Genomic DNA, 20,695 nt, shown 5'->3' on the forward strand with positions numbered 1-20,695 from the left:
AAAAACAATTTGCCAGTAATGTGAAAAAACATACAGCACCTGGTGTTCCCATGTGGTCTCCCACCCAAGTACTAACCAGGCCCAACACTGCTTAGCTTCCAAGATCAGACGAGATTGGGCCTATCCAATGTGGTATGGCTGTAGGTGAGATTCAGGCACTTTTTTGCCCTCTTCTACTTCTATCACCAGGTAAGCTAATAAAAAAGTTTCCTAACTGTATTGGCTTACTGAAAAAAATCATGTGTTGGTAATGTAAAAAGACCTACAGGACATGATATTAGCAGGGGGTCTTAAATTAAACTACTAAAGAGGCTCAACACTTTTTAGCTGCCAAAAGCAGTTAGAATTGGGCCTAAACAGTGTGGTAAGTCTTTAGGTGATGGCTATTGTGTCTGTTTGACCTCTTCCAAATGTCTGTGCTGGCAATAAAAAGAAAAAGTTTCCAATTTAAATAGCTAGAGAATAAAAACAATTTGCCAGTAATGTGAAAAAACCTACAGCACCTGGTGTTCCCATGTGGTCTCCAACCCAAGTACTAACCAGGCCCAACACTGCTTAGCTTCCAAGATCAGACGAGATTTGGCCTATCCAATGTGGTATGGCTGTAGGTGAGATACAGGCACTTTTTTGCCCTCTTCTACATCTATCACCAGGTAAGCTAATAAAAAAGTTTCCTAACTGTATTGGCTTACTGAAAAAAATCATGTGTTGGTAATGTAAAAAGACCTACAGGACATGATATTAGCAGGGGGTCTTAAATTAAACTACTAAAGAGGCTCAACACTGTTTAGCTGCCAAAAGCAGTTGGAATTGGGCCTAAACAGTGTGGTAAGTCTTTAGGTGATGGCTATTGTGTCTGTTTGACCTCTTCCAAATGTCTGTACTGGCAATAAGAAGAAAAAGTTTCCAATTTAAATAGCTAGAGAATAAAAACAATTTGCCAGTAATGTGAAAAAACATACAGCACCTGGTGTTCCCATGTGGTCTCCCACCCAAGTACTAACCAGGCCCAACACTGCTTAGCTTCCAAGATCAGACGAGATTGGGCCTATCCAATGTGGTATGGCTGTAGGTGAGATTCAGGCACTTTTTTGCCCTCTTCTACTTCTATCACCAGGTAAGCTAATAAAAAAGTTTCCTAACTGTATTGGCTTACTGAAAAAAATCATGTGTTGGTAATGTAAAAAGACCTACAGGACATGATATTAGCAGGGGGTCTTAAATTAAACTACTAAAGAGGCTCAACACTTTTTAGCTGCCAAAAGCAGTTAGAATTGGGCCTAAACAGTGTGGTAAGTCTTTAGGTGATGGCTATTGTGTCTGTTTGACCTCTTCCAAATGTCTGTGCTGGCAATAAAAAGAAAAAGTTTCCAATTTAAATAGCTAGAGAATAAAAACAATTTGCCAGTAATGTGAAAAAACCTACAGCACCTGGTGTTCCCATGTGGTCTCCCACCCAAGTACTAACCAGGCCCAACACTGCTTAGCTTCCAAGATCAGACGAGATTTGGCCTATCCAATGTGGTATGGCTGTAGGTGAGATACAGGCACTTTTTTGCCCTCTTCTACATCTATCACCAGGTAAGCTAATAAAAAAGTTTCCTAACTGTATTGGCTTACTGAAAAAATCATGTGTTGGTAATGTAAAAAGACCTACAGGACATGATATTAGCAGGGGGTCTTAAATTAAACTACTAAAGAGGCTCAACACTGTTTAGCTGCCAAAAGCAGTTGGAATTGGGCCTAAACAGTGTGGTAAGTCTTTAGGTGATGGCTATTGTGTCTGTTTGACCTCTTCCAAATGTCTGTACTGGCAATAAGAAGAAAAAGTTTCCAATTTAAATAGCTAGAGAATAAAAACAATTTGCCAGTAATGTGAAAAAACCTACAGCACCTGGTGTTCCCATGTGGTCTCCCACCCAAGTACTAACCAAGCCCAACACTGCTTAGCTTCCAAGATCAGAAGAGATTGGGCCTATCCAATGTGGTATGGCTGTAGGTGAGATTCAGGCACTTTTTTGCCCTCTTCTACTTCTATCACCAGGTAAGCTAATAAAAAAGTTTCCTAACTGTATTGGCTTACTGAAAAAAATCATGTGTTGGTAATGTAAAAAGACCTACAGGACATGATATTAGCAGGGGGTCTTAAATTAAACTACTAAAGAGGCTCAACACTGTTTAGCTGCCAAAAGCAGTTGGAATTGGGCCTAAACAGTGTGGTAAGTCTTTAGGTGATGGCTATTGTGTCTGTTTGACCTCTTCCAAATGTCTGTGCTGGCAATAAAAAGAAAAAGTTTCCAATTTAAATAGCTAGAGAATAAAAACAATTTGCCAGTAATGTGAAAAAACCTACAGCACCTGGTGTTCCCATGTGGTCTCCCACCCAAGTACTAACCAGGCCCAACACTGCTTAGCTTCCAAGATCAGACGAGATTGGGCCTATCCAATGTGGTATGGCTGTGGGTGAGATACAGGCACTTTTTTGCCCTCTTCTACATCTATCACCAGGTAAGCTAATAAAAAAGTTTCCTAACTGTATTGGCTTACTGAAAAAAATCATGTGTTGGTAATGTAAAAAGACCTACAGGACATGATATTAGCAGGGGGTCTTAAATTAAACTACTAAAGAGGCTCAACACTGTTTAGCTGCCAAAAGCAGTTGGAATTGGGCCTAAACAGTGTGGTAAGTCTTTAGGTGATGGCTATTGTGTCTGTTTGACCTCTTCCAAATGTCTGTGCTGGCAATAAAAAGAAAAAGTTTCCAATTTAAATAGCTAGAGAATAAAAACAATTTGCCAGTAATGTGAAAAATCCTACAGCACCTGGTGTTCCCATGTGGTCTCCCACCCAAGTACTAACCAGGCCCAACACTGCTTAGCTTCCAAGATCAGACGAGATTGGGCCTATCCAATGTGGTATGGCTGTAGGTGAGATACAGGCACTTTTTTGCCCTCTTCTACATCGATCACCAGGTAAGCTAATAAAAAAGTTTCCTAACTGTATTGGCTTACTGAAAAAAATCATGTGTTGGTAATGTAAAAAGACCTACAGGACATGATATTAGCAGGGGGTCTTAAATTAAACTACTAAAGAGGCTCAACACTGTTTAGCTGCCAAAAGCAGTTGGAATTGGGCCTAAACAGTGTGGTAAGTCTTTAGGTGATGGCTATTGTGTCTGTTTGACCTCTTCCAAATGTCTGTACTGGCAATAAGAAGAAAAAGTTTCCAATTTAAATAGCTAGAGAATAAAAACAATTTGCCAGTAATGTGAAAAAACCTACAGCACCTGGTGTTCCCATGTGGTCTCCCAACCAAGTACTAACCAGGCCCAACACTGCTTAGCTTCCAAGATCAGACAAGATTGGGCCTATCCAATGTGGTATGGCTGTAGGTGAGATTCAGGCACTTTTTTGCCCTCTTCTACTTCTATCACCAGGTAAGCTAATAAAAAAGTTTCCTAACTGTATTGGCTTACTGAAAAAAATCATGTGCTGGTAATGTAAAAAGACCTACAGGACATGATATTAGCAGGGGGTCTTAAATTAAACTACTAAAGAGGCTCAACACTTTTTAGCTGCCAAAAGCAGTTGGAATTGGGCCTAAACAGTGTGGTAAGTCTTTAGGTGATGGCTATTGTGTCTGTTTGACCTCTTCCAAATGTCTGTGCTGGCAATAAAAAGAAAAAGTTTCCAATTTAAATAGCTAGAGAATAAAAACAATTTGCCAGTAATGTGAAAAAACCTACAGCACCTGGTGTTCCCATGTGGTCTCCCACCCAAGTACTAACCAGGCCCAACACTGCTTAGCTTCCAAGATCAGACGAGATTGGGCCTATCCAATGTGGTATGGCTGTAGGTGAGATACAGGCACTTTTTTGCCCTCTTCTACATCTATCACCAGGTAAGCTAATAAAAAAGTTTCCTAACTGTATTGGCTTACTGAAAAAAATCATGTGTTGGTAATGTAAAAAGACCTACAGGACATGATATTAGCAGGGGGTCTTAAATTAAACTACTAAAGAGGCTCAACACTGTTTAGCTGCCAAAAGCAGTTGGAATTGGGCCTAAACAGTGTGGTAAGTCTTTAGGTGATGGCTATTGTGTCTGTTTGACCTCTTCCAAATGTCTGTGCTGGCAATAAAAAGAAAAAGTTTCCAATTTAAATAGCTAGAGAATAAAAACAATTTGCCAGTAATGTGAAAAAACCTACAGCACCTGGTGTTCCCATGTGGTCTCCCACCCAAGTACTAACCAGGCCCAACACTGCTTAGCTTCCAAGAACAGACGAGATTGGGCCTATCCAATGTGGTATGGCTGTAGGTGAGATACAGGCACTTTTTTTCCCTTTTCTACATCTATCACCAGGTAAGCTAATAAAAAAGTTTCCTAACTGTATTGGCTTACTGAAAAAAATCATGTGTTGGTAATGTAAAAAGACCTACAGGACATGATATTAGCAGGGGGTCTTCAATTAAAGTACTAAAGAGGCTTAACACTGTTTAGCTGTCAAAAGCAGTTGGAATTGGGCCTAAACAGTGTGGTAAGTCTTTAGGTGATGGCTATTGTGTCTGTTTGACCTCTTCCAAATGTCTGTGCTGGCAATAAAAAGAAAAAGTTTCCAATTTAAATAGCTAGAGAATAAAAACAATTTGCCAGTAATGTGAAAAAACCTACAGCACCTGGTGTTCCCATGTGGTCTCCCACCCAAGTACTAACCAGGCCCAACACTGCTAAGCTTCTAAGATCAGACGAGATTAGGCCTATCCAATGTGGTATGGCTGTAGGTGAGATACAGGCACTTTTTTGCCCTCTTCTACTTCTATCACCAGGTAAGCTAATAAAAAAGTTTCCTAACTGTATTGGCTTATTGAAAAAAATCATGTGTTGGTAATGTAAAAAGACCTACAGGACATGATATTAGCAGGGGGTCTTAAATTAAACTACTAAAGAGGCTCAACACTGTTTAGCTGCCAAAAGCAGTTGGAATAGGGCCTAAACAGTGTGGTAAGTCTTTAGGTGATGGCTATTGTGTCTGTTTGACCTCTTCCAAATGTCTGTACTGGCAATAAAAAGAAAAAGTTTCCAATTTAAATAGCTAGATAAAAAAACAATTTGCCAGTAATGTGAAAAAACATACTGCACCTGGTGTTCCCATGTGGTCTCCCACCCAAGTACTAACCAGGCCCAACACTGCTTAGCTTCCAAGATCGGGCCGATCCAATGTGGTATGGCTGTAAGTGAGATACAGGCACTTTTTTGCCCTCTTCTACTTCTATCACCAGGTAAGCTAATAAAAAAGTTTCCTAACTGTATTGGCTTACTGAAAAAAATCATGTGTTGGTAATGTAAAAAGACCTACAGGACATGATATTAGCAGGGGGTCTTAAATTAAACTACTAAAGAGGCTCAACACTGTTTAGCTGCCAAAAGCAGTTGGAATTGGGCCTAAACAGTGTGGTAAGTCTTTAGGTGATGGCTATTGTGTGTTTGACCTCTTCCAAATGTCTGTGCTGGCAATAAAAAGAAAAAGTTTCCAATTTAAATAGCTAGAGAATAAAAACAATTTGCCAGTAATGTGAAAAAACCTACAGCACCTGGTGTTCCCATGTGGTCTCCCACCCAACTACTAACCAGTCCCAACACTGCTTAGCTTCCAAGATCAGACGAGATTGGGCCTATCCAATGTGGTATGGTTGTAGGTGAGTTACAGGCACTTTTTTGCGCTCTTCTACTTCTATCACCAGGTAAGCCAATTAAAAAATTTTCCTAACTGAATTGGCTTACTGAAAAAAATCATGTGTTGGTAATGTAAAAAGACCTACAGGACATGATATTAGCAGGGGGTCTTAAATTAAACTACTAAAGAGGCTCAACACTGTTTAGCTGCCAAAAGCAGTTGGAATTGGGCCTAAACAGTGTGGTAAGTCTTTAGGTGATGGCTATTGTGTCTGTTTGACCTCTTCCAAATGTCTGTGCTGGCAATAAAAAGAAAAAGTTTCCAATTTAAATAGCTAGAGAATAAAAACAATTTGCCAGTAATGTGAAAAAACCTACAGCACCTGGTGTTCCCATGTGGTCTCCCACCCAAGTACTAACCAGGCCCAACACTGCTTAGCTTCAACGATCAGATGAGATTGGGCCTATCCAATGTGGTATGGCTGTAGGTGAGATACAGGCACTTTTTTGCCCTCTTCTACTTCTATCACCAGGTAAGCTAATAAAAAAGTTTCCTAACTGTATTGGCTTACTGAAAAAATCATGTGTTGGTAATGTAAAAAGACCTACAGGACATGATATTAGCAGGGGGTCTTAAATTAAACTACAAAAGAGGCTCAACACTGTTTAGCTGCCAAAAGCAGTTGGAATTGGGACTAAACAGTGTGGTAAGTCTTTAGGTGATGGTTATTGTGTCTGTTTGACCTCTTCCAAATGTCTGTGCTGGCAATAAAAAGAAAAAGTTTCCAATTTAAATAGCAAGAGAATAAAAACAATTTACCAGTAATGTGAAAAAACCTACAGCACCTGGTGTTCCCATGTGGTCTCCCACCCAAGTACTAACCAGGCCAAACACTGCTTAGCTTCCAAGATCAGACGAGATTGGGACTATCCAATGTGGTATGGCTGTAGGTGAGATACAGGCACTTTTTTGCCCTCTTCTACTTCTATCACCAGGTAAGCTAATAAAAAAAGTTTCCTAACTGTATTGGCTTACTGAAAAAAATCATGTGTTGGTAATGTAAAAAGACCTACAGGACATGATATTAGCAGGTGGTCTTAAATTAAACTACTAAAGAGGCTCAAAACTGTTTTGCTGCCAAAAGCAGTTGGAATTGGGCCTAAACAGTGTGGTAAGTCTTTAGGTGATGGCTATTGTGTCTGTTTGACCTCTTCCAAATGTCTGTGCTGGCAATAAAAAGAAAAAGTTTCCAATTTAAATAGCTAGAGAATAAAAACAATTTGCCAGTAATGTGAAAAAACCTACAGCACCTGGTGTTCCCATGTGGTCTCCCACCCAAGTACTAACCAGGCCAAACACTGCTTAGCATCCAAGATCAGACAAGATTGGGACTATCCAATGTGGTTTGGCTGTAGGTGAGATACAGGCACTTTTTTGCCCTCTTCTACATCTATCACCAGGTAAGCTAATAAAAAAGTTTCCTAACTGTATTGGCTTACTGAAAAAAATCATGTGTTGGTAATGTAAAAAGACCTACAGGACATGATATTAGCAGGGGGTCTTCAATTAAAGTACTAAAGAGGCTCAACACTGTTTAGCTGCCAAAAGCAGTTGGAATTGGGCCTAAACAGTGTGGTAAGTCTTTAGGTGATGGCTATTGTGTCTGTTTGACCTCTTCCAAATGTCTGTGCTGGCAATAAAAAGAAAAAGTTTCCAATTTAAATAGCTAGAGAATAAAAACAATTTGCCAGTAATGTGAAAAAACCTACAGCACCTGGTGTTCCCATGTGGTCTCCCACCCAAGTACTAACCAGGCCCAACACTGCTTAGCTTCTAAGATCAGACGAGATTGGGCCTATCCAATGTGGTATGGCTGTACGTGAGATAAAGGCACTTTTTTGCCCACTTCTACATCTATCACCAGGTAAGCTAATAAAAAAGTTTTCTAACTGTATTGGCTTACTGAAAAAAATCATGTGTTGGTAATGTAAAAAGACCTACAGGACATGATATTAGCAGGGGGTCTTAAATTAAACTACTAAAGAGGCTCAACACTGTTTAGCTGCCAAAAGCAGTTGGAATTGGGCCTAAACAGTGTGGTTAGTCTTTAGGTGATGGCTATTGTGTCTGTTTGACCTCTTCCAAATGTCTGTGCTGGCAATAAAAAGAAAAAGTTTCCAATTTAAATAGCTAGAGAATAAAAACAATTTGCCAGTAATGTGAAAAAACCTACAGCACCTGGTGTTCCCATGTGGTCTCCCACCCAAGTACTAACCAGGCGCAACACTGCTTAGCTTCTAAGATCAGACGAGATTGGGCCTATCCAATGTGGTATGGCTGTAGGTGAGATAAAGGCACTTTTTTGCCCTCTTCTACTTCTATCACCAGGTAAGCTAATAAAAAAGTTTCCTAACTGTATTGGCTTACTGAAAAAAATCATGTGTTGGTAATGTAAAAAGACCTACAGGACATGATATTAGCAGGGGGTCTTAAATTAAACTACTAAAGAGGCTCAACACTGTTTAGCTGCCAAAAGCAGTTGGAATTGGGCCTAAACAGTGTGGTAAGTCTTTAGGTGATGGCTATTGTGTCTGTTTGACCTCTTCCAAATGTCTGTGCTGGCAATAAAAAGAAAAAGTTTCCAATTTAAATAGCTAGAGAATAAAAACAATTTGCCAGTAATGTGAAAAAACCTACAGCACCTGGTGTTCCCATGTGGTCTCCCACCCAAGTACTAACCAGGCCCAACACTGCTTAGCTTCCGAAATCAGACAAGATTGGGCCTATCCAATGTGGTATGGCTGTAGGTGAGATACAGGCACTTTTTTGCCCTCTTCTACTTCTATCACCAGGTAAGCTAATAAAAAAGTTTCCTAACTGTATTGGCTTACTGAAAAAATCATGTGTTGGTAATGTAAAAAGACCTACAGGACATGATATTAGCAGGGGGTCTTAAATTAAACTACAAAAGAGGCTCAACACTGTTTAGCTGCCAAAAGCAGTTGGAATTGGGACTAAACAGTGTGGTAAGTCTTTAGGTGATGGTTATTGTGTCTGTTTGACCTCTTCCAAATGTCTGTGCTGGCAATAAAAAGAAAAATTTTCCAATTTAAATAGCAAGAGAATAAAAACAATTTACCAGTAATGTGAAAAAACCTACAGCACCTGGTGTTCCCATGTGGTCTCCCACCCAAGTACTAACCAGGCCAAACACTGCTTAGCTTCCAAGATCAGACGAGATTGGGACTATCCAATGTGGTATGGCTGTAGGTGAGATACAGGCACTTTTTTGCCCTCTTCTACTTCTATCACCAGGTAAGCTAATAAAAAAAGTTTCCTAACTGTATTGGCTTACTGAAAAAAATCATGTGTTGGTAATGTAAAAAGACCTACAGGACATGATATTAGCAGGTGGTCTTAAATTAAACTACTAAAGAGGCTCAAAACTGTTTTGCTGCCAAAAGCAGTTGGAATTGGGCCTAAACAGTGTGGTAAGTCTTTAGGTGATGGCTATTGTGTCTGTTTGACCTCTTCCAAATGTCTGTGCTGGCAATAAAAAGAAAAAGTTTCCAATTTAAATAGCTAGAGAATAAAAACAATTTGCCAGTAATGTGAAAAAACCTACAGCACCTGGTGTTCCCATGTGGTCTCCCACCCAAGTACTAACCAGGCCAAACACTGCTTAGCATCCAAGATCAGACAAGATTGGGACTATCCAATGTGGTATGGCTGTAGGTGAGATACAGGCACTTTTTTGCCCTCTTCTACATCTATCACCAGGTAAGCTAATAAAAAAGTTTCCTAACTGTATTGGCTTACTGAAAAAAATCATGTGTTGGTAATGTAAAAAGACCTACAGGACATGATATTAGCAGGGGGTCTTCAATTAAAGTACTAAAGAGGCTCAACACTGTTTAGCTGCCAAAAGCAGTTGGAATTGGGCCTAAACAGTGTGGTAAGTCTTTAGGTGATGGCTATTGTGTCTGTTTGACCTCTTCCAAATGTCTGTGCTGGCAATAAAAAGAAAAAGTTTCCAATTTAAATAGCTAGAGAATAAAAACAATTTGCCAGTAATGTGAAAAAACCTACAGCACCTGGTGTTCCCATGTGGTCTCCCACCCAAGTACTAACCAGGCCCAACACTGCTTAGCTTCTAAGATCAGACGAGATTGGGCCTATCCAATGTGGTATGGCTGTAGGTGAGATAAAGGCACTTTTTTGCCCACTTCTACATCTATCACCAGGTAAGCTAATAAAAAAGTTTCCTAACTGTATTGGCTTACTGAAAAAAATCATGTGTTGGTAATGTAAAAAGACCTACAGGACATGATATTAGCAGGGGGTCTTAAATTAAACTACTAAAGAGGCTCAACACTGTTTAGCTGCCAAAAGCAGTTGGAATTGGGCCTAAACAGTGTGGTTAGTCTTTAGGTGATGGCTATTGTGTCTGTTTGACCTCTTCCAAATGTCTGTGCTGGCAATAAAAAGAAAAAGTTTCCAATTTAAATAGCTAGAGAATAAAAACAATTTGCCAGTAATGTGAAAAAACCTACAGCACCTGGTGTTCCCATGTGGTCTCCCACCCAAGTACTAACCAGGCGCAACACTGCTTAGCTTCTAAGATCAGACGAGATTGGGCCTATCCAATGTGGTATGGCTGTAGGTGAGATAAAGGCACTTTTTTGCCCTCTTCTACTTCTATCACCAGGTAAGCTAATAAAAAAGTTTCCTAACTGTATTGGCTTACTGAAAAAAATCATGTGTTGGTAATGTAAAAAGACCTACAGGACATGATATTAGCAGGGGGTCTTAAATTAAACTACTAAAGAGGCTCAACACTGTTTAGCTGCCAAAAGCAGTTGGAATTGGGCCTAAACAGTGTGGTAAGTCTTTAGGTGATGGCTATTGTGTCTGTTTGACCTCTTCCAAATGTCTGTGCTGGCAATAAAAAGAAAAAGTTTCCAATTTAAATAGCTAGAGAATAAAAACAATTTGCCAGTAATGTGAAAAAACCTACAGCACCTGGTGTTCCCATGTGGTCTCCCACCCAAGTACTAACCAGGCCCAACACTGCTTAGCTTCCGAAATCAGACAAGATTGGGCCTATCCAATGTGGTATGGCCGTAGGTGAGATACGGGCACTTTTTTGCCCTCTTCTACATCTATCACCAGGTAAGCTAATAAAAAAGTTTCCTAACTGTATGGCTTACTGAAAAAAATCATGTGTTGGTAATGTAAAAAGACCTACAGGACATGATATTAGCAGGGGGTCTTAAATTAAACTACTAAAGAGGCTCAACACTGTTTAGCTGCCAAAAGCAGTTGGAATTGGGCCTAAACAGTGTGGTAAGTCTTTAGGTGATGGCTATTGTGTCTGTTTGACCTCTTCCAAATGTCTGTACTGGCAATAAGAAGAAAAAGTTTCCAATTTAAATAGCTAGAGAATAAAAACAAATTGCCAGTAATGTGAAAAAACATACAGCACCTGGTGTTCCCATGTGGTCTCCCACCCAAGTACTAACCAGGCCCAACACTGCTTAGCTTCCAAGATCAGACGAGATTGGGCCTATCCAATGTGGTATGGCTGTAGGTGAGATTCAGGCACTTTTTTGCCCTCTTCTACTTCTATCACCAGGTAAGCTAATAAAAAAGTTTCCTAACTGTATTGGCTTACTGAAAAAAATCATGTGTTGGTAATGTAAAAAGACCTACAGGACATGATATTAGCAGGGGGTCTTAAATTAAACTACTAAAGAGGCTCAACACTTTTTAGCTGCCAAAAGCAGTTGGAATTGGGCCTAAACAGTGTGGTAAGTCTTTAGGTGATGGCTATTGTGTCTGTTTGACCTCTTCCAAATGTCTGTGCTGGCAATAAAAAGAAAAAGTTTCCAATTTAAATAGCTAGAGAATAAAAACAATTTGCCAGTAATGTGAAAAAACCTACAGCACCTGGTGTTCCCATGTGGTCTCCCAACCAAGTACTAACCAGGCCCAACACTGCTTAGCTTCCAAGATCAGACAAGATTGGGCCTATCCAATGTGGTATGGCTGTAGGTGAGATTCAGGCACTTTTTTGCCCTCTTCTACTTCTATCACCAGGTAAGCTAATAAAAAAGTTTCCTAACTGTATTGGCTTACTGAAAAAAATCATGTGCTGGTAATGTAAAAAGACCTACAGGACATGATATTAGCAGGGGGTCTTAAATTAAACTACTGAAGAGGCTCAACACTTTTTAGCTGCCAAAAGCAGTTGGAATTGGGCCTAAACAGTGTGGTAAGTCTTTAGGTGATGGCTATTGTGTCTGTTTGACCTCTTCCAAATGTCTGTGCTGGCAATAAAAAGAAAAAGTTTCCAATTTAAATAGCTAGAGAATAAAAACAATTTGCCAGTAATGTGAAAAAACCTACAGCACCTGGTGTTCCCATGTGGTCTCCCACCCAAGTACTAACCAGGCGCAACACTGCTTAGCTTCTAAGATCAGACGAGATTGGGCCTATCCAATGTGGTATGGCTGTAGGTGAGATAAAGGCACTTTTTTGCCCTCTTCTACTTCTATCACCAGGTAAGCTAATAAAAAAGTTTCCTAACTGTATTGGCTTACTGAAAAAAATCATGTGTTGGTAATGTAAAAAGACCTACAGGACATGATATTAGCAGGGGGTCTTAAATTAAACTACTAAAGAGGCTCAACACTGTTTAGCTGCCAAAAGCAGTTGGAATTGGGCCTAAACAGTGTGGTAAGTCTTTAGGTGATGGCTATTGTGTCTGTTTGACCTCTTCCAAATGTCTGTGCTGGCAATAAAAAGAAAAAGTTTCCAATTTAAATAGCTAGAGAATAAAAACAATTTGCCAGTAATGTGAAAAAACCTACAGCACCTGGTGTTCCCATGTGGTCTCCCACCCAAGTACTAACCAGGCCCAACACTGCTTAGCTTCCAAGATCAGACAAGATTGGGCCTATCCAATGTGGTATGGCTGTAGGTGAGATACGGGCACTTTTTTGCCCTCTTCTACATCTATCACCAGGTAAGCTAATAAAAAAGTTTCCTAACTGTATGGCTTACTGAAAAAAATCATGTGTTGGTAATGTAAAAAGACCTACAGGACATGATATTAGCAGGGGGTCTTAAATTAAACTACTAAAGAGGCTCAACACTGTTTAGCTGCCAAAAGCAGTTGGAATTGGGCCTAAACAGTGTGGTAAGTCTTTAGGTGATGGCTATTGTGTCTGTTTGACCTCTTCCAAATGTCTGTACTGGCAATAAGAAGAAAAAGTTTCCAATTTAAATAGCTAGAGAATAAAAACAATTTGCCAGTAATGTGAAAAAACATACAGCACCTGGTGTTCCCATGTGGTCTCCCACCCAAGTACTAACCAGGCCCAACACTGCTTAGCTTCCAAGATCAGACGAGATTGGGCCTATCCAATGTGGTATGGCTGTAGGTGAGATTCATGCACTTTTTTGCCCTCTTCTACTTCTATCACCAAGTAAGCTAATAAAAAAGTTTCCTAACTGTATTGGCTTACTGAAAAAAATCATGTGTTGGTAATGTAAAAAGACCTACAGGACATGATATTAGCAGGGGGTCTTAAATGAAACTACTAAAGAGGCTCAACACTTTTTAGCTGCCAAAAGCAGTTGGAATTGGGCCTAAACAGTGTGGTAAGTCTTTAGGTGATGGCTATTGTGTCTGTTTGACCTCTTCCAAATGTCTGTGCTGGCAATAAAAAGAAAAAGTTTCCAATTTAAATAGCTAGAGAATAAAAACAATTTGCCAGTAATGTGAAAAAACCTACAGCACCTGGTGTTCCCATGTGGTCTCCCAACCAAGTACTAACCAGGCCCAACACTGCTTAGCTTCCAAGATCAGACAAGATTGGGCCTATCCAATGTTGTATGGCTGTAGGTGAGATTCAGGCACTTTTTTGCCCTCTTCTACTTCTATCACCAGGTAAGCTAATAAAAAAGTTTCCTAACTGTATTGGCTTACTGAAAAAAATCATGTGCTAGTAATGTAAAAAGACCTACAGGACATGATATTCGCAGGGGGTCTTAAATTAAACTACTAAAGAGGCTCAACACTTTTTAGCTGCCAAAAGCAGTTGGAATTGGGCCTAAACAGTGTGGTAAGTCTTTAGGTGATGGCTATTGTGTCTGTTTGACCTCTTCCAAATGTCTGTGCTGGCAATAAAAAGTTTCCAATTTAAATAGCTAGAGAATAAAAACAATTTGCCAGTAATGTGAAAAAACCTACAGCACCTCGTGTTCCCATGTGGTCTCCCACCCAAGTACTAACCAGGCCCAACACTGCTTAGCTTCCAAGATCAGACGAGATTGGGCCTATCCAATGTGGTATGGCTGTAGGTGAGATACAGGCACTTTTTTGCCCTCTTCTACATCTATCACCAGGTAAGCTAATAAAAAAGTTTCCTAACTGTATTGGCTTACTGAAAAAAATCATGTGTTGGTAATGTAAAAAGACCTACAGGACATGATATTAGCAGGGGGTCTTAAATTAAACTACTAAAGAGGCTCAACACTGTTTAGCTGCCAAAAGCAGTTGGAATTGGGCCTAAACAGTGTGGTAAGTCTTTAGGTGATGGCTATTGTGTCTGTTTGACCTCTTCCAAATGTCTGTGCTGGCAATAAAAAGAAAAAGTTTCCAATTTAAATAGCTAGAGAATAAAAACAATTTGCCAGTAATGTGAAAAAACCTACAGCACCTGGTGTTCCCATGTGGTCTCCCACCCAAGTACTAACCAGGCCCAACACTGCTTAGCTTCCAAGATCAGACGAGATTGGGCCTATTCAATGTGGTATGGCTGTAGGTGAGATTCAGGCACTTTTTTGCCCTCTTCTACTTCTATCACCAGGTAAGCTAATAAAAAAGTTTCCTAACTGTATTGGCTTACTGAAAAAAATCATGTGCTGGTAATGTAAAAAGACCTACAGGACATGATATTAGCAGGGGGTCTTAAATTAAACTACTAAAGAGGCTCAACACTTTTTAGCTGCCAAAAGCAGTTGGAATTGGGCCTAAACAGTGTGGTAAGTCTTTAGGTGATGGCTATTGTGTCTGTTTGACCTCTTCCAAATGTCTGTGCTGGCAATAAAAAGAAAAAGTTTCCAATTTAAATAGCTAGAGAATAAAAACAATTTGCCAGTAATGTGAAAAAACCTACAGCACCTCGTGTTCCCATGTGGTCTCCCACCCAAGTACTAACCAGGCCCAACACTGCTTAGCTTCCAAGACCAGACGAGATTGGGCCTATCCAATGTGGTATGGCTGTAGGTGAGATACAGGCACTTTTTTGCCCTCTTCTACATCTATCACCAGGTAAGCTAATAAAAAAGTTTCCTAACTGTATTGGCTTACTGAAAAAAATCATGTGTTGGTAATGTAAAAAGACCTACAGGACATGATATTAGCAGGGGGTCTTAAATTAAACTACTAAAGAGGCTCAACACTGTTTAGCTGCCAAAAGCAGTTGGAATTGGGCCTAAACAGTGTGGTAAGTCTTTAGGTGATGGCTATTGTGTCTGTTTGACCTCTTCCAAATGTCTGTGCTGGCAATAAAAAGAAAAAGTTTCCAATTTAAATAGCTAGAGAATAAAAACAATTTGCCAGTAATGTGAAAAAACCTACAGCACCTGGTGTTCCCATGTGGTCTCCCACCCAAGTACTAACCAGGCCCAACACTGCTTAGCTTCCAAGATCAGACGAGATTGGGCCTATCCAATGTGGTATGGCTGTAGGTGAGATACAGGCACTTTTTTGCCCTCTTCTACATCTATCACCAGGTAAGCTAATAAAAAAGTTTCCTAACTGTATTGGCTTACTGAAAAAAATCATGTGTTGGTAATGTAAAAAAGACCTACAGGACATGATATTAGCAGGGGGTCTTAAATTAAACTACTAAAGAGGCTCAACACTGTTTAGCTGCCAAAAGCAGTTGGAATTGGGCCTAAACAGTGTGGTAAGTCTTTAGGTGATGGCTATTGTGTCTGTTTGACCTCTTCCAAATGTCTGTACTGGCAATAAGAAGAAAAAGTTTCCAATTTAAATAGCTAGAGAATAAAAACAATTTGCCAGTAATGTGAAAAAACCTACAGCACCTGGTGTTCCCATGTGGTCTCCCACCCAAGTACTAACCAGGCCCAACACTGCTTAGCTTCCAAGATCAGACGAGATTGGGCCTATCCAATGTGGTATGGCTGTAGGTGAGATTCAGGCACTTTTTTGCCCTCTTCTACTTCTATCACCAGGTAAGCTAATAAAAAAGTTTCCTAACTGTATTGGCTTACTGAAAAAAATCATGTGCTGGTAATGTAAAAAGACCTACAGGACATGATATTAGCAGGGGGTCTTAAATTAAACTACTAAAGAGGCTCAACACTTTTTAGCTGCCAAAAGCAGTTGGAATTGGGCCTAAACAGTGTGGTAAGTCTTTAGGTGATGGCTATTGTGTCTGTTTGACCTCTTCCAAATGTCTGTGCTGGCAATAAAAAGAAAAAGTTTCCAATTTAAACAGCTAGAGAATAAAAACAATTTGCCAGTAATGTGAAAAAACCTACAGCACCTGGTGTTCCCATGTGGTCTCCCACCCAAGTACTAACCAGGCCCAACACTGCTTAGCTTCCAAGATCAGACGAGATTGGGCCTATCCAATGTGGTATGGCTGTAGGTGAGATACAGGCACTTTTTTGCCCTCTTCTACATCTATCACCAGGTAAGCTAATAAAAAAGTTTCCTAACTGTATTGGCTTACTGAAAAAAATCATGTGTTGGTAATGTAAAAAGACCTACAGGACATGATATTAGCAGGGGGTCTTAAATTAAACTACTAAAGAGGCTCAACACTGTTTAGCTGCCAAAAGCAGTTGGAATTGGGCCTAAACAGTGTGGTAAGTCTTTAGGTGATGGCTATTGTGTCTGTTTGACCTCTTCCAAATGTCTGTACTGGCAATAAGAAGAAAAAGTTTCCAATTTAAATAGCTAGAGAATAAAAACAATTTGCCAGTAATGTGAAAAAACCTACAGCACCTGGTGTTCCCATGTTGTCTCCCACCCAAGTACTAACCAGGCCCAACACTGCTTAGCTTCCAAGATCAGACGAGATTGGGCCTATCCAATGTGGTATGGCTGTAGGTGAGATTCAGGCACTTTTTTGCCCTCTTCTACTTCTATCACCAGGTAAGCTAATAAAAAAGTTTCCTAACTGTATTGGCTTACTGAAAAAAATCATGTGTTGGTAATGTAAAAAGACCTACAGGACATGATATTAGCAGGGGGTCTTAAATTAAACTACTAAAGAGGCTCAACACTTTTTAGCTGCCAAAAGCAGTTGGAATTGGGCCTAAACAGTGTGGTAAGTCTTTAGGTGATGGCTATTGTGTCTGTTTGACCTCTTCCAAATGTCAGTGCTGGCAATAAAAAGAAAAAGTTTCCAATTTAAATAGCTAGAGAATAAAAACAATTTGCCAGTAATGTGAAAAAACCTACAGCACCTGGTGTTCCCATGTTGTCTCCCACCCAAGTACTAACCAGGCCCAACACTGCTTAGCTTCCAAGATCAGACGAGATTGGGCCTATCCAATGTGGTATGGCTGTAGGTGAGATTCAGGCACTTTTTTGCCCTCTTCTACTTCTATCACCAGGTAAGCTAATAAAAAAGTTTCCTAACTGTATTGGCTTACTGAAAAAAATCATGTGTTGGTAATGTAAAAAGACCTACAGGACATGATATTAGCAGGGGGTCTTAAATTAAACTACTAAAGAGGCTCAACACTTTTTAGCTGCCAAAAGCAGTTGGAATTGGGCCTAAACAGTGTGGTAAGTCTTTAGGTGATGGCTATTGTGTCTGTTTGACCTCTTCCAAATGTCAGTGCTGGCAATAAAAAGAAAAAGTTTCCAATTTAAATAGCTAGAGAATAAAAACAATTTGCCAGTAATGTGAAAAAACCTACAGCACCTGGTGCTCCCATGTGGTCTCCCAGCCAAGTATTAACCAGGCCCAACACTGCTTAGCTTCCAAGATCAGACGAGATTGGGCCTATCCAATTTGGTATGGCTGTAGGTGAGATACAGGCACTTTTTAGCCCTCTTCTACTTCTATCACCAGGTAAGCTAATAAAAAAGTTTCCTAACTGTATTGGCTTATTGAAAAAAATCATGTGTTGGTAATGTAAAAAGACCTACAGGACATGATATTAGCAGGGGGTCTTAAATTAAACTACTAAAGAGGCTCAACACTGTTTAGCTGCCAAAAGCAGTTGGAATTGGGCCTAAACAGTGTGGTAAGTCTTTAGGTGATGGCTATTGTGTCTGTTTGACCTCTTCCAAATGTCTGTGCTGGCAATAAAAAGAAAAAGTTTCCAATTTAAATAGCTAGAGAATAAAAACAATTTGCCAGTAATGTGAAAAAACCTACAGCACCTGGTGTTCCCATGTGGTCTCCCACCCAAGTACTAACCAGGCCCAACACTGCTTAGCTTCCAAGATCAGACGAGATTGGGCCTATCCAATGTGGTATGGCTGTAGGTGAGATACAGGCACTTTTTTGCCCTCTTCTACATCTATCACCAGGTAAGCTAATAAAAAAGTTTCCTAACTGTATTGGCTTACTGAAAAAAATCATGTGTTGGTAATGTAAAAAGACCTACAGGACATGATATTAGCAGGGGGTCTTAAATTAAACTACTAAAGAGGCTCAACACTGTTTAGCTGCCAAAAGCAGTTGGAATTGGGCCTAAACAGTGTGGTAAGTCTGTAGGTGATGGCTATTGTGTCTGTTTGACCTCTTCCAAATGTCTGTACTGGCAATAAGAAGAAAAAGTTTCCAATTTAAATAGCTAGAGAATAAAAACAATTTGCCAGTAATGTGAAAAAACCTACAGCACCTGGTGTTCCCATGTGGTCTCCTACCCAAGTACTAACCAGGCCCAACACTGCTTAGCTTCCAAGATCAGACGAGATTGGGCCTATCCAATGTGGTATGGCTGTAGGTGAGATTCAGGCACTTTTTTGCCCTCTTCTACTTCTATCACCAGGTAAGCTAATAAAAAAGTTTCCTAACTGTATTGGCTTACTGAAAAAAATCATGTGTTGGTAATGTAAAAAGACCTACAGGACATGATATTAGCAGGGGGTCTTAAATTAAACTACTAAAGAGGCTCAACACTTTTTAGCTGCCAAAAGCAGTTGGAATTGGGCCTAAACAGTGTGGTAAGTCTTTAGGTGATGGCTATTGTGTCTGTTTGACCTCTTCCAAATGTCAGTGCTGGCAATAAAAAGAAAAAGTTTCCAATTGAAATAGCTAGAGAATAAAAACAATTTGCCAGTAATGTGAAAAAACCTACAGCACCTGGTGTTCCCATGTGGTCTCCCACCCAAGTACTAACCAGGCCCAACACTGCTTAGCTTCCAAGATCAGACAAGATTGGGCCTATCCAATGTGGTATGGCTGTAGGTGAGATACAGGCACTTTTTTGCCCTCTTCTACATCTATCACCAGGTAAGCTAATAAAAAAGTTTCCTAACTGTATTGGCTTACTGAAAAAAATCATGTGTTGGTAATGTAAAAAGACCTACAGGACATGATATTAGCAGGGGGTCTTAAATTAAACTACTAAAGAGGCTCAACACTGTTTAGCTGCCAAAAGCAGTTGGAATTGGGCCTAAACAGTGTGGTAAGTCTTTAGGTGATGGCTATTGTGTCTGTTTGACCTCTTCCAAATGTCTGTACTGGCAATAAGAAGAAAAAGTATCCAATTTAAATAGCTAGAGAATAAAAACAATTTGCCAGTAATGTGAAAAACCTACAGCACCTGGTGTTCCCATGTGGTCTCCCACCCAAGTACTAACCAGGCCCAACACTGCTTAGCTTCCAAGATCAGACGAGATTGGGCCTATCCAATGTGGTATGGCTGTAGGTGAGATAAACGCACTTTTTTGCCCTCTTCTACTTCTATCACCAGGTAAGCTAATAAAAAAGTTTCCTAACTGTATTGGCTTATTGAAAAAAATCATGTGTTGGTAATGTAAAAAGACCTACAGGACATGATATTAGCAGGGGGTCTTAAATTAAACTACTAAAGAGGCTCAACACTGTTTAGCTGCCAAAAGCAGTTGGAATTGGGCCTAAACAGTGTGGTAAGTCTTTAGGTGATGGCTATTGTGTCTGTTTGACCTCTTCCAAATGTCTGTGCTGGCAATAAAAAGAAAAAGTTTCCAATTTAAATAGCTAGAGAATAAAAACAATTTGCCAGTAATGTGAAAAAACCTACAGCACCTGGTGTTCCCATGTTGTCTCCCACAAAAGTACTAACCAGGCCCAACACTGCTTAGCTTCCAAGATCAGACGAGATTGGGCCTATCCAATGTGGTATGGCTGTAGGTGATATTAAGGCACTTTTTTTGCCCTCTTCTACTTCTATCACCAGGTAAGCTAATAAAAAAGTTTCCTAACTGTATTGGCTTACTGAAAAAAATCATGTGTTGGTAATGTAAAAAGACCTACAGGACATGATATTAGCAGGGGGTCTTAAATTAAACTACTAAAGAGGCTCAACACTTTTTAGCTGCCAAAAGCAGTTGGAATTGGGCCTAAACAGTGTGGTAAGTCTTTAGGTGATGGCTATTGTGTCTGTTTGACCGGTACTTGTGAGTTATCCGGACGCCCGATTTCAAAATCGGGTCGGATCGGGCACATCGCATCGCATCGCATGCGACCATCGGATGCGATGCGATGCGATGCGATGACCCGATTTTTCCATAAGAATCAATGTTAAAATGGACTGAGTCCATTTTAACATGGAATTCAATGGGAAAAAGGGGTCCTTTTCATACCCCTACTATCCAAGTGGGCATGGAGATGGATATAAACCTGTGGCGAGCGTAGCGAGCCACCGAGCCCGAAGCGTGGCGAGCGTAGCGAGCCCCGCGAGGGGACACGGAATACCGTCCCCTCGCGGGGCTCGCTTCGCTCGCCACGCTTCGGGCTCGGTGGCTCGCTAC

General features: G+C 40.3%; 29 non-coding genes and 15 pseudogenes across 29 annotated transcripts; all 44 read right to left on the reverse strand.

Annotated features, from left to right (window-relative positions):
- Positions 1-27: 27 nt before the first annotated feature.
- Positions 28-146, reverse strand: LOC146045860 (5S ribosomal RNA). The gene has a single exon (XR_014465643.1). It is a non-coding gene; the product is annotated as a 5S ribosomal RNA (ribosomal RNA).
- Positions 147-491: 345 nt separating this feature from the next.
- LOC146035894 (5S ribosomal RNA) lies at positions 492-610 on the reverse strand (annotated as a pseudogene).
- Positions 611-955: 345 nt separating this feature from the next.
- On the reverse strand, positions 956-1,074 carry LOC146045865 (5S ribosomal RNA). Its single transcript, XR_014465644.1, has one exon. It is a non-coding gene; the product is annotated as a 5S ribosomal RNA (ribosomal RNA).
- Positions 1,075-1,419: 345 nt separating this feature from the next.
- On the reverse strand, positions 1,420-1,538 carry LOC146046760 (5S ribosomal RNA). Its single transcript, XR_014465967.1, has one exon. It is a non-coding gene; the product is annotated as a 5S ribosomal RNA (ribosomal RNA).
- Positions 1,539-1,882: 344 nt separating this feature from the next.
- Positions 1,883-2,001, reverse strand: LOC146046219 (5S ribosomal RNA). The gene has a single exon (XR_014465792.1). It is a non-coding gene; the product is annotated as a 5S ribosomal RNA (ribosomal RNA).
- Positions 2,002-2,346: 345 nt separating this feature from the next.
- Positions 2,347-2,465, reverse strand: LOC146046073 (5S ribosomal RNA). The gene has a single exon (XR_014465738.1). It is a non-coding gene; the product is annotated as a 5S ribosomal RNA (ribosomal RNA).
- Positions 2,466-2,810: 345 nt separating this feature from the next.
- Positions 2,811-2,929, reverse strand: LOC146044107 (5S ribosomal RNA). The gene has a single exon (XR_014464829.1). It is a non-coding gene; the product is annotated as a 5S ribosomal RNA (ribosomal RNA).
- Positions 2,930-3,274: 345 nt separating this feature from the next.
- LOC146047608 (5S ribosomal RNA) lies at positions 3,275-3,393 on the reverse strand. The gene has a single exon (XR_014466044.1). It is a non-coding gene; the product is annotated as a 5S ribosomal RNA (ribosomal RNA).
- Positions 3,394-3,738: 345 nt separating this feature from the next.
- LOC146038805 (5S ribosomal RNA) lies at positions 3,739-3,857 on the reverse strand. Its single transcript, XR_014462371.1, has one exon. It is a non-coding gene; the product is annotated as a 5S ribosomal RNA (ribosomal RNA).
- Positions 3,858-4,202: 345 nt separating this feature from the next.
- LOC146046131 (5S ribosomal RNA) lies at positions 4,203-4,321 on the reverse strand. The gene has a single exon (XR_014465754.1). It is a non-coding gene; the product is annotated as a 5S ribosomal RNA (ribosomal RNA).
- A 345-nt stretch (positions 4,322-4,666) lies between these two features.
- LOC146033307 (5S ribosomal RNA) lies at positions 4,667-4,785 on the reverse strand. The gene has a single exon (XR_014458722.1). It is a non-coding gene; the product is annotated as a 5S ribosomal RNA (ribosomal RNA).
- A 344-nt stretch (positions 4,786-5,129) lies between these two features.
- Positions 5,130-5,238, reverse strand: LOC146039469 (5S ribosomal RNA; annotated as a pseudogene).
- A 343-nt stretch (positions 5,239-5,581) lies between these two features.
- On the reverse strand, positions 5,582-5,700 carry LOC146036375 (5S ribosomal RNA; annotated as a pseudogene).
- A 346-nt stretch (positions 5,701-6,046) lies between these two features.
- On the reverse strand, positions 6,047-6,165 carry LOC146035393 (5S ribosomal RNA; annotated as a pseudogene).
- A 344-nt stretch (positions 6,166-6,509) lies between these two features.
- On the reverse strand, positions 6,510-6,628 carry LOC146033274 (5S ribosomal RNA). Its single transcript, XR_014458689.1, has one exon. It is a non-coding gene; the product is annotated as a 5S ribosomal RNA (ribosomal RNA).
- A 346-nt stretch (positions 6,629-6,974) lies between these two features.
- Positions 6,975-7,093, reverse strand: LOC146037117 (5S ribosomal RNA; annotated as a pseudogene).
- A 345-nt stretch (positions 7,094-7,438) lies between these two features.
- Positions 7,439-7,557, reverse strand: LOC146035312 (5S ribosomal RNA; annotated as a pseudogene).
- Positions 7,558-7,902: 345 nt separating this feature from the next.
- On the reverse strand, positions 7,903-8,021 carry LOC146035944 (5S ribosomal RNA; annotated as a pseudogene).
- Positions 8,022-8,366: 345 nt separating this feature from the next.
- LOC146035929 (5S ribosomal RNA) lies at positions 8,367-8,485 on the reverse strand (annotated as a pseudogene).
- A 344-nt stretch (positions 8,486-8,829) lies between these two features.
- On the reverse strand, positions 8,830-8,948 carry LOC146033285 (5S ribosomal RNA). Its single transcript, XR_014458700.1, has one exon. It is a non-coding gene; the product is annotated as a 5S ribosomal RNA (ribosomal RNA).
- A 346-nt stretch (positions 8,949-9,294) lies between these two features.
- Positions 9,295-9,413, reverse strand: LOC146036458 (5S ribosomal RNA; annotated as a pseudogene).
- Positions 9,414-9,758: 345 nt separating this feature from the next.
- Positions 9,759-9,877, reverse strand: LOC146046958 (5S ribosomal RNA). The gene has a single exon (XR_014465985.1). It is a non-coding gene; the product is annotated as a 5S ribosomal RNA (ribosomal RNA).
- A 345-nt stretch (positions 9,878-10,222) lies between these two features.
- LOC146035951 (5S ribosomal RNA) lies at positions 10,223-10,341 on the reverse strand (annotated as a pseudogene).
- Positions 10,342-10,686: 345 nt separating this feature from the next.
- LOC146035831 (5S ribosomal RNA) lies at positions 10,687-10,805 on the reverse strand (annotated as a pseudogene).
- A 344-nt stretch (positions 10,806-11,149) lies between these two features.
- LOC146045869 (5S ribosomal RNA) lies at positions 11,150-11,268 on the reverse strand. Its single transcript, XR_014465645.1, has one exon. It is a non-coding gene; the product is annotated as a 5S ribosomal RNA (ribosomal RNA).
- Positions 11,269-11,613: 345 nt separating this feature from the next.
- LOC146047619 (5S ribosomal RNA) lies at positions 11,614-11,732 on the reverse strand. The gene has a single exon (XR_014466045.1). It is a non-coding gene; the product is annotated as a 5S ribosomal RNA (ribosomal RNA).
- Positions 11,733-12,077: 345 nt separating this feature from the next.
- On the reverse strand, positions 12,078-12,196 carry LOC146035955 (5S ribosomal RNA; annotated as a pseudogene).
- A 345-nt stretch (positions 12,197-12,541) lies between these two features.
- On the reverse strand, positions 12,542-12,660 carry LOC146046378 (5S ribosomal RNA). The gene has a single exon (XR_014465867.1). It is a non-coding gene; the product is annotated as a 5S ribosomal RNA (ribosomal RNA).
- A 344-nt stretch (positions 12,661-13,004) lies between these two features.
- LOC146045876 (5S ribosomal RNA) lies at positions 13,005-13,123 on the reverse strand. The gene has a single exon (XR_014465651.1). It is a non-coding gene; the product is annotated as a 5S ribosomal RNA (ribosomal RNA).
- Positions 13,124-13,468: 345 nt separating this feature from the next.
- On the reverse strand, positions 13,469-13,587 carry LOC146035974 (5S ribosomal RNA; annotated as a pseudogene).
- Positions 13,588-13,926: 339 nt separating this feature from the next.
- On the reverse strand, positions 13,927-14,045 carry LOC146047520 (5S ribosomal RNA). The gene has a single exon (XR_014466036.1). It is a non-coding gene; the product is annotated as a 5S ribosomal RNA (ribosomal RNA).
- A 345-nt stretch (positions 14,046-14,390) lies between these two features.
- LOC146045882 (5S ribosomal RNA) lies at positions 14,391-14,509 on the reverse strand. Its single transcript, XR_014465658.1, has one exon. It is a non-coding gene; the product is annotated as a 5S ribosomal RNA (ribosomal RNA).
- Positions 14,510-14,854: 345 nt separating this feature from the next.
- On the reverse strand, positions 14,855-14,973 carry LOC146034720 (5S ribosomal RNA). The gene has a single exon (XR_014460129.1). It is a non-coding gene; the product is annotated as a 5S ribosomal RNA (ribosomal RNA).
- Positions 14,974-15,318: 345 nt separating this feature from the next.
- Positions 15,319-15,437, reverse strand: LOC146038927 (5S ribosomal RNA). The gene has a single exon (XR_014462482.1). It is a non-coding gene; the product is annotated as a 5S ribosomal RNA (ribosomal RNA).
- A 346-nt stretch (positions 15,438-15,783) lies between these two features.
- Positions 15,784-15,902, reverse strand: LOC146039048 (5S ribosomal RNA). Its single transcript, XR_014462593.1, has one exon. It is a non-coding gene; the product is annotated as a 5S ribosomal RNA (ribosomal RNA).
- Positions 15,903-16,247: 345 nt separating this feature from the next.
- Positions 16,248-16,366, reverse strand: LOC146039170 (5S ribosomal RNA). Its single transcript, XR_014462704.1, has one exon. It is a non-coding gene; the product is annotated as a 5S ribosomal RNA (ribosomal RNA).
- Positions 16,367-16,711: 345 nt separating this feature from the next.
- Positions 16,712-16,830, reverse strand: LOC146034026 (5S ribosomal RNA). The gene has a single exon (XR_014459438.1). It is a non-coding gene; the product is annotated as a 5S ribosomal RNA (ribosomal RNA).
- Positions 16,831-17,175: 345 nt separating this feature from the next.
- LOC146034037 (5S ribosomal RNA) lies at positions 17,176-17,294 on the reverse strand. Its single transcript, XR_014459449.1, has one exon. It is a non-coding gene; the product is annotated as a 5S ribosomal RNA (ribosomal RNA).
- Positions 17,295-17,639: 345 nt separating this feature from the next.
- LOC146036004 (5S ribosomal RNA) lies at positions 17,640-17,758 on the reverse strand (annotated as a pseudogene).
- Positions 17,759-18,103: 345 nt separating this feature from the next.
- On the reverse strand, positions 18,104-18,222 carry LOC146039292 (5S ribosomal RNA). The gene has a single exon (XR_014462815.1). It is a non-coding gene; the product is annotated as a 5S ribosomal RNA (ribosomal RNA).
- A 345-nt stretch (positions 18,223-18,567) lies between these two features.
- LOC146046386 (5S ribosomal RNA) lies at positions 18,568-18,686 on the reverse strand. Its single transcript, XR_014465871.1, has one exon. It is a non-coding gene; the product is annotated as a 5S ribosomal RNA (ribosomal RNA).
- Positions 18,687-19,031: 345 nt separating this feature from the next.
- LOC146046380 (5S ribosomal RNA) lies at positions 19,032-19,150 on the reverse strand. Its single transcript, XR_014465870.1, has one exon. It is a non-coding gene; the product is annotated as a 5S ribosomal RNA (ribosomal RNA).
- A 344-nt stretch (positions 19,151-19,494) lies between these two features.
- LOC146039414 (5S ribosomal RNA) lies at positions 19,495-19,613 on the reverse strand. Its single transcript, XR_014462926.1, has one exon. It is a non-coding gene; the product is annotated as a 5S ribosomal RNA (ribosomal RNA).
- A 345-nt stretch (positions 19,614-19,958) lies between these two features.
- Positions 19,959-20,077, reverse strand: LOC146035824 (5S ribosomal RNA; annotated as a pseudogene).
- Positions 20,078-20,695: the final 618 nt, after the last annotated feature.

The sequence above is a fragment of the Crinia signifera genome, chromosome 1 (assembly GCF_055691185.1).
Source record: "Crinia signifera chromosome 1, ASM5569118v1, whole genome shotgun sequence".
Taxonomy (NCBI): domain Eukaryota; kingdom Metazoa; phylum Chordata; class Amphibia; order Anura; family Myobatrachidae; genus Crinia; species Crinia signifera.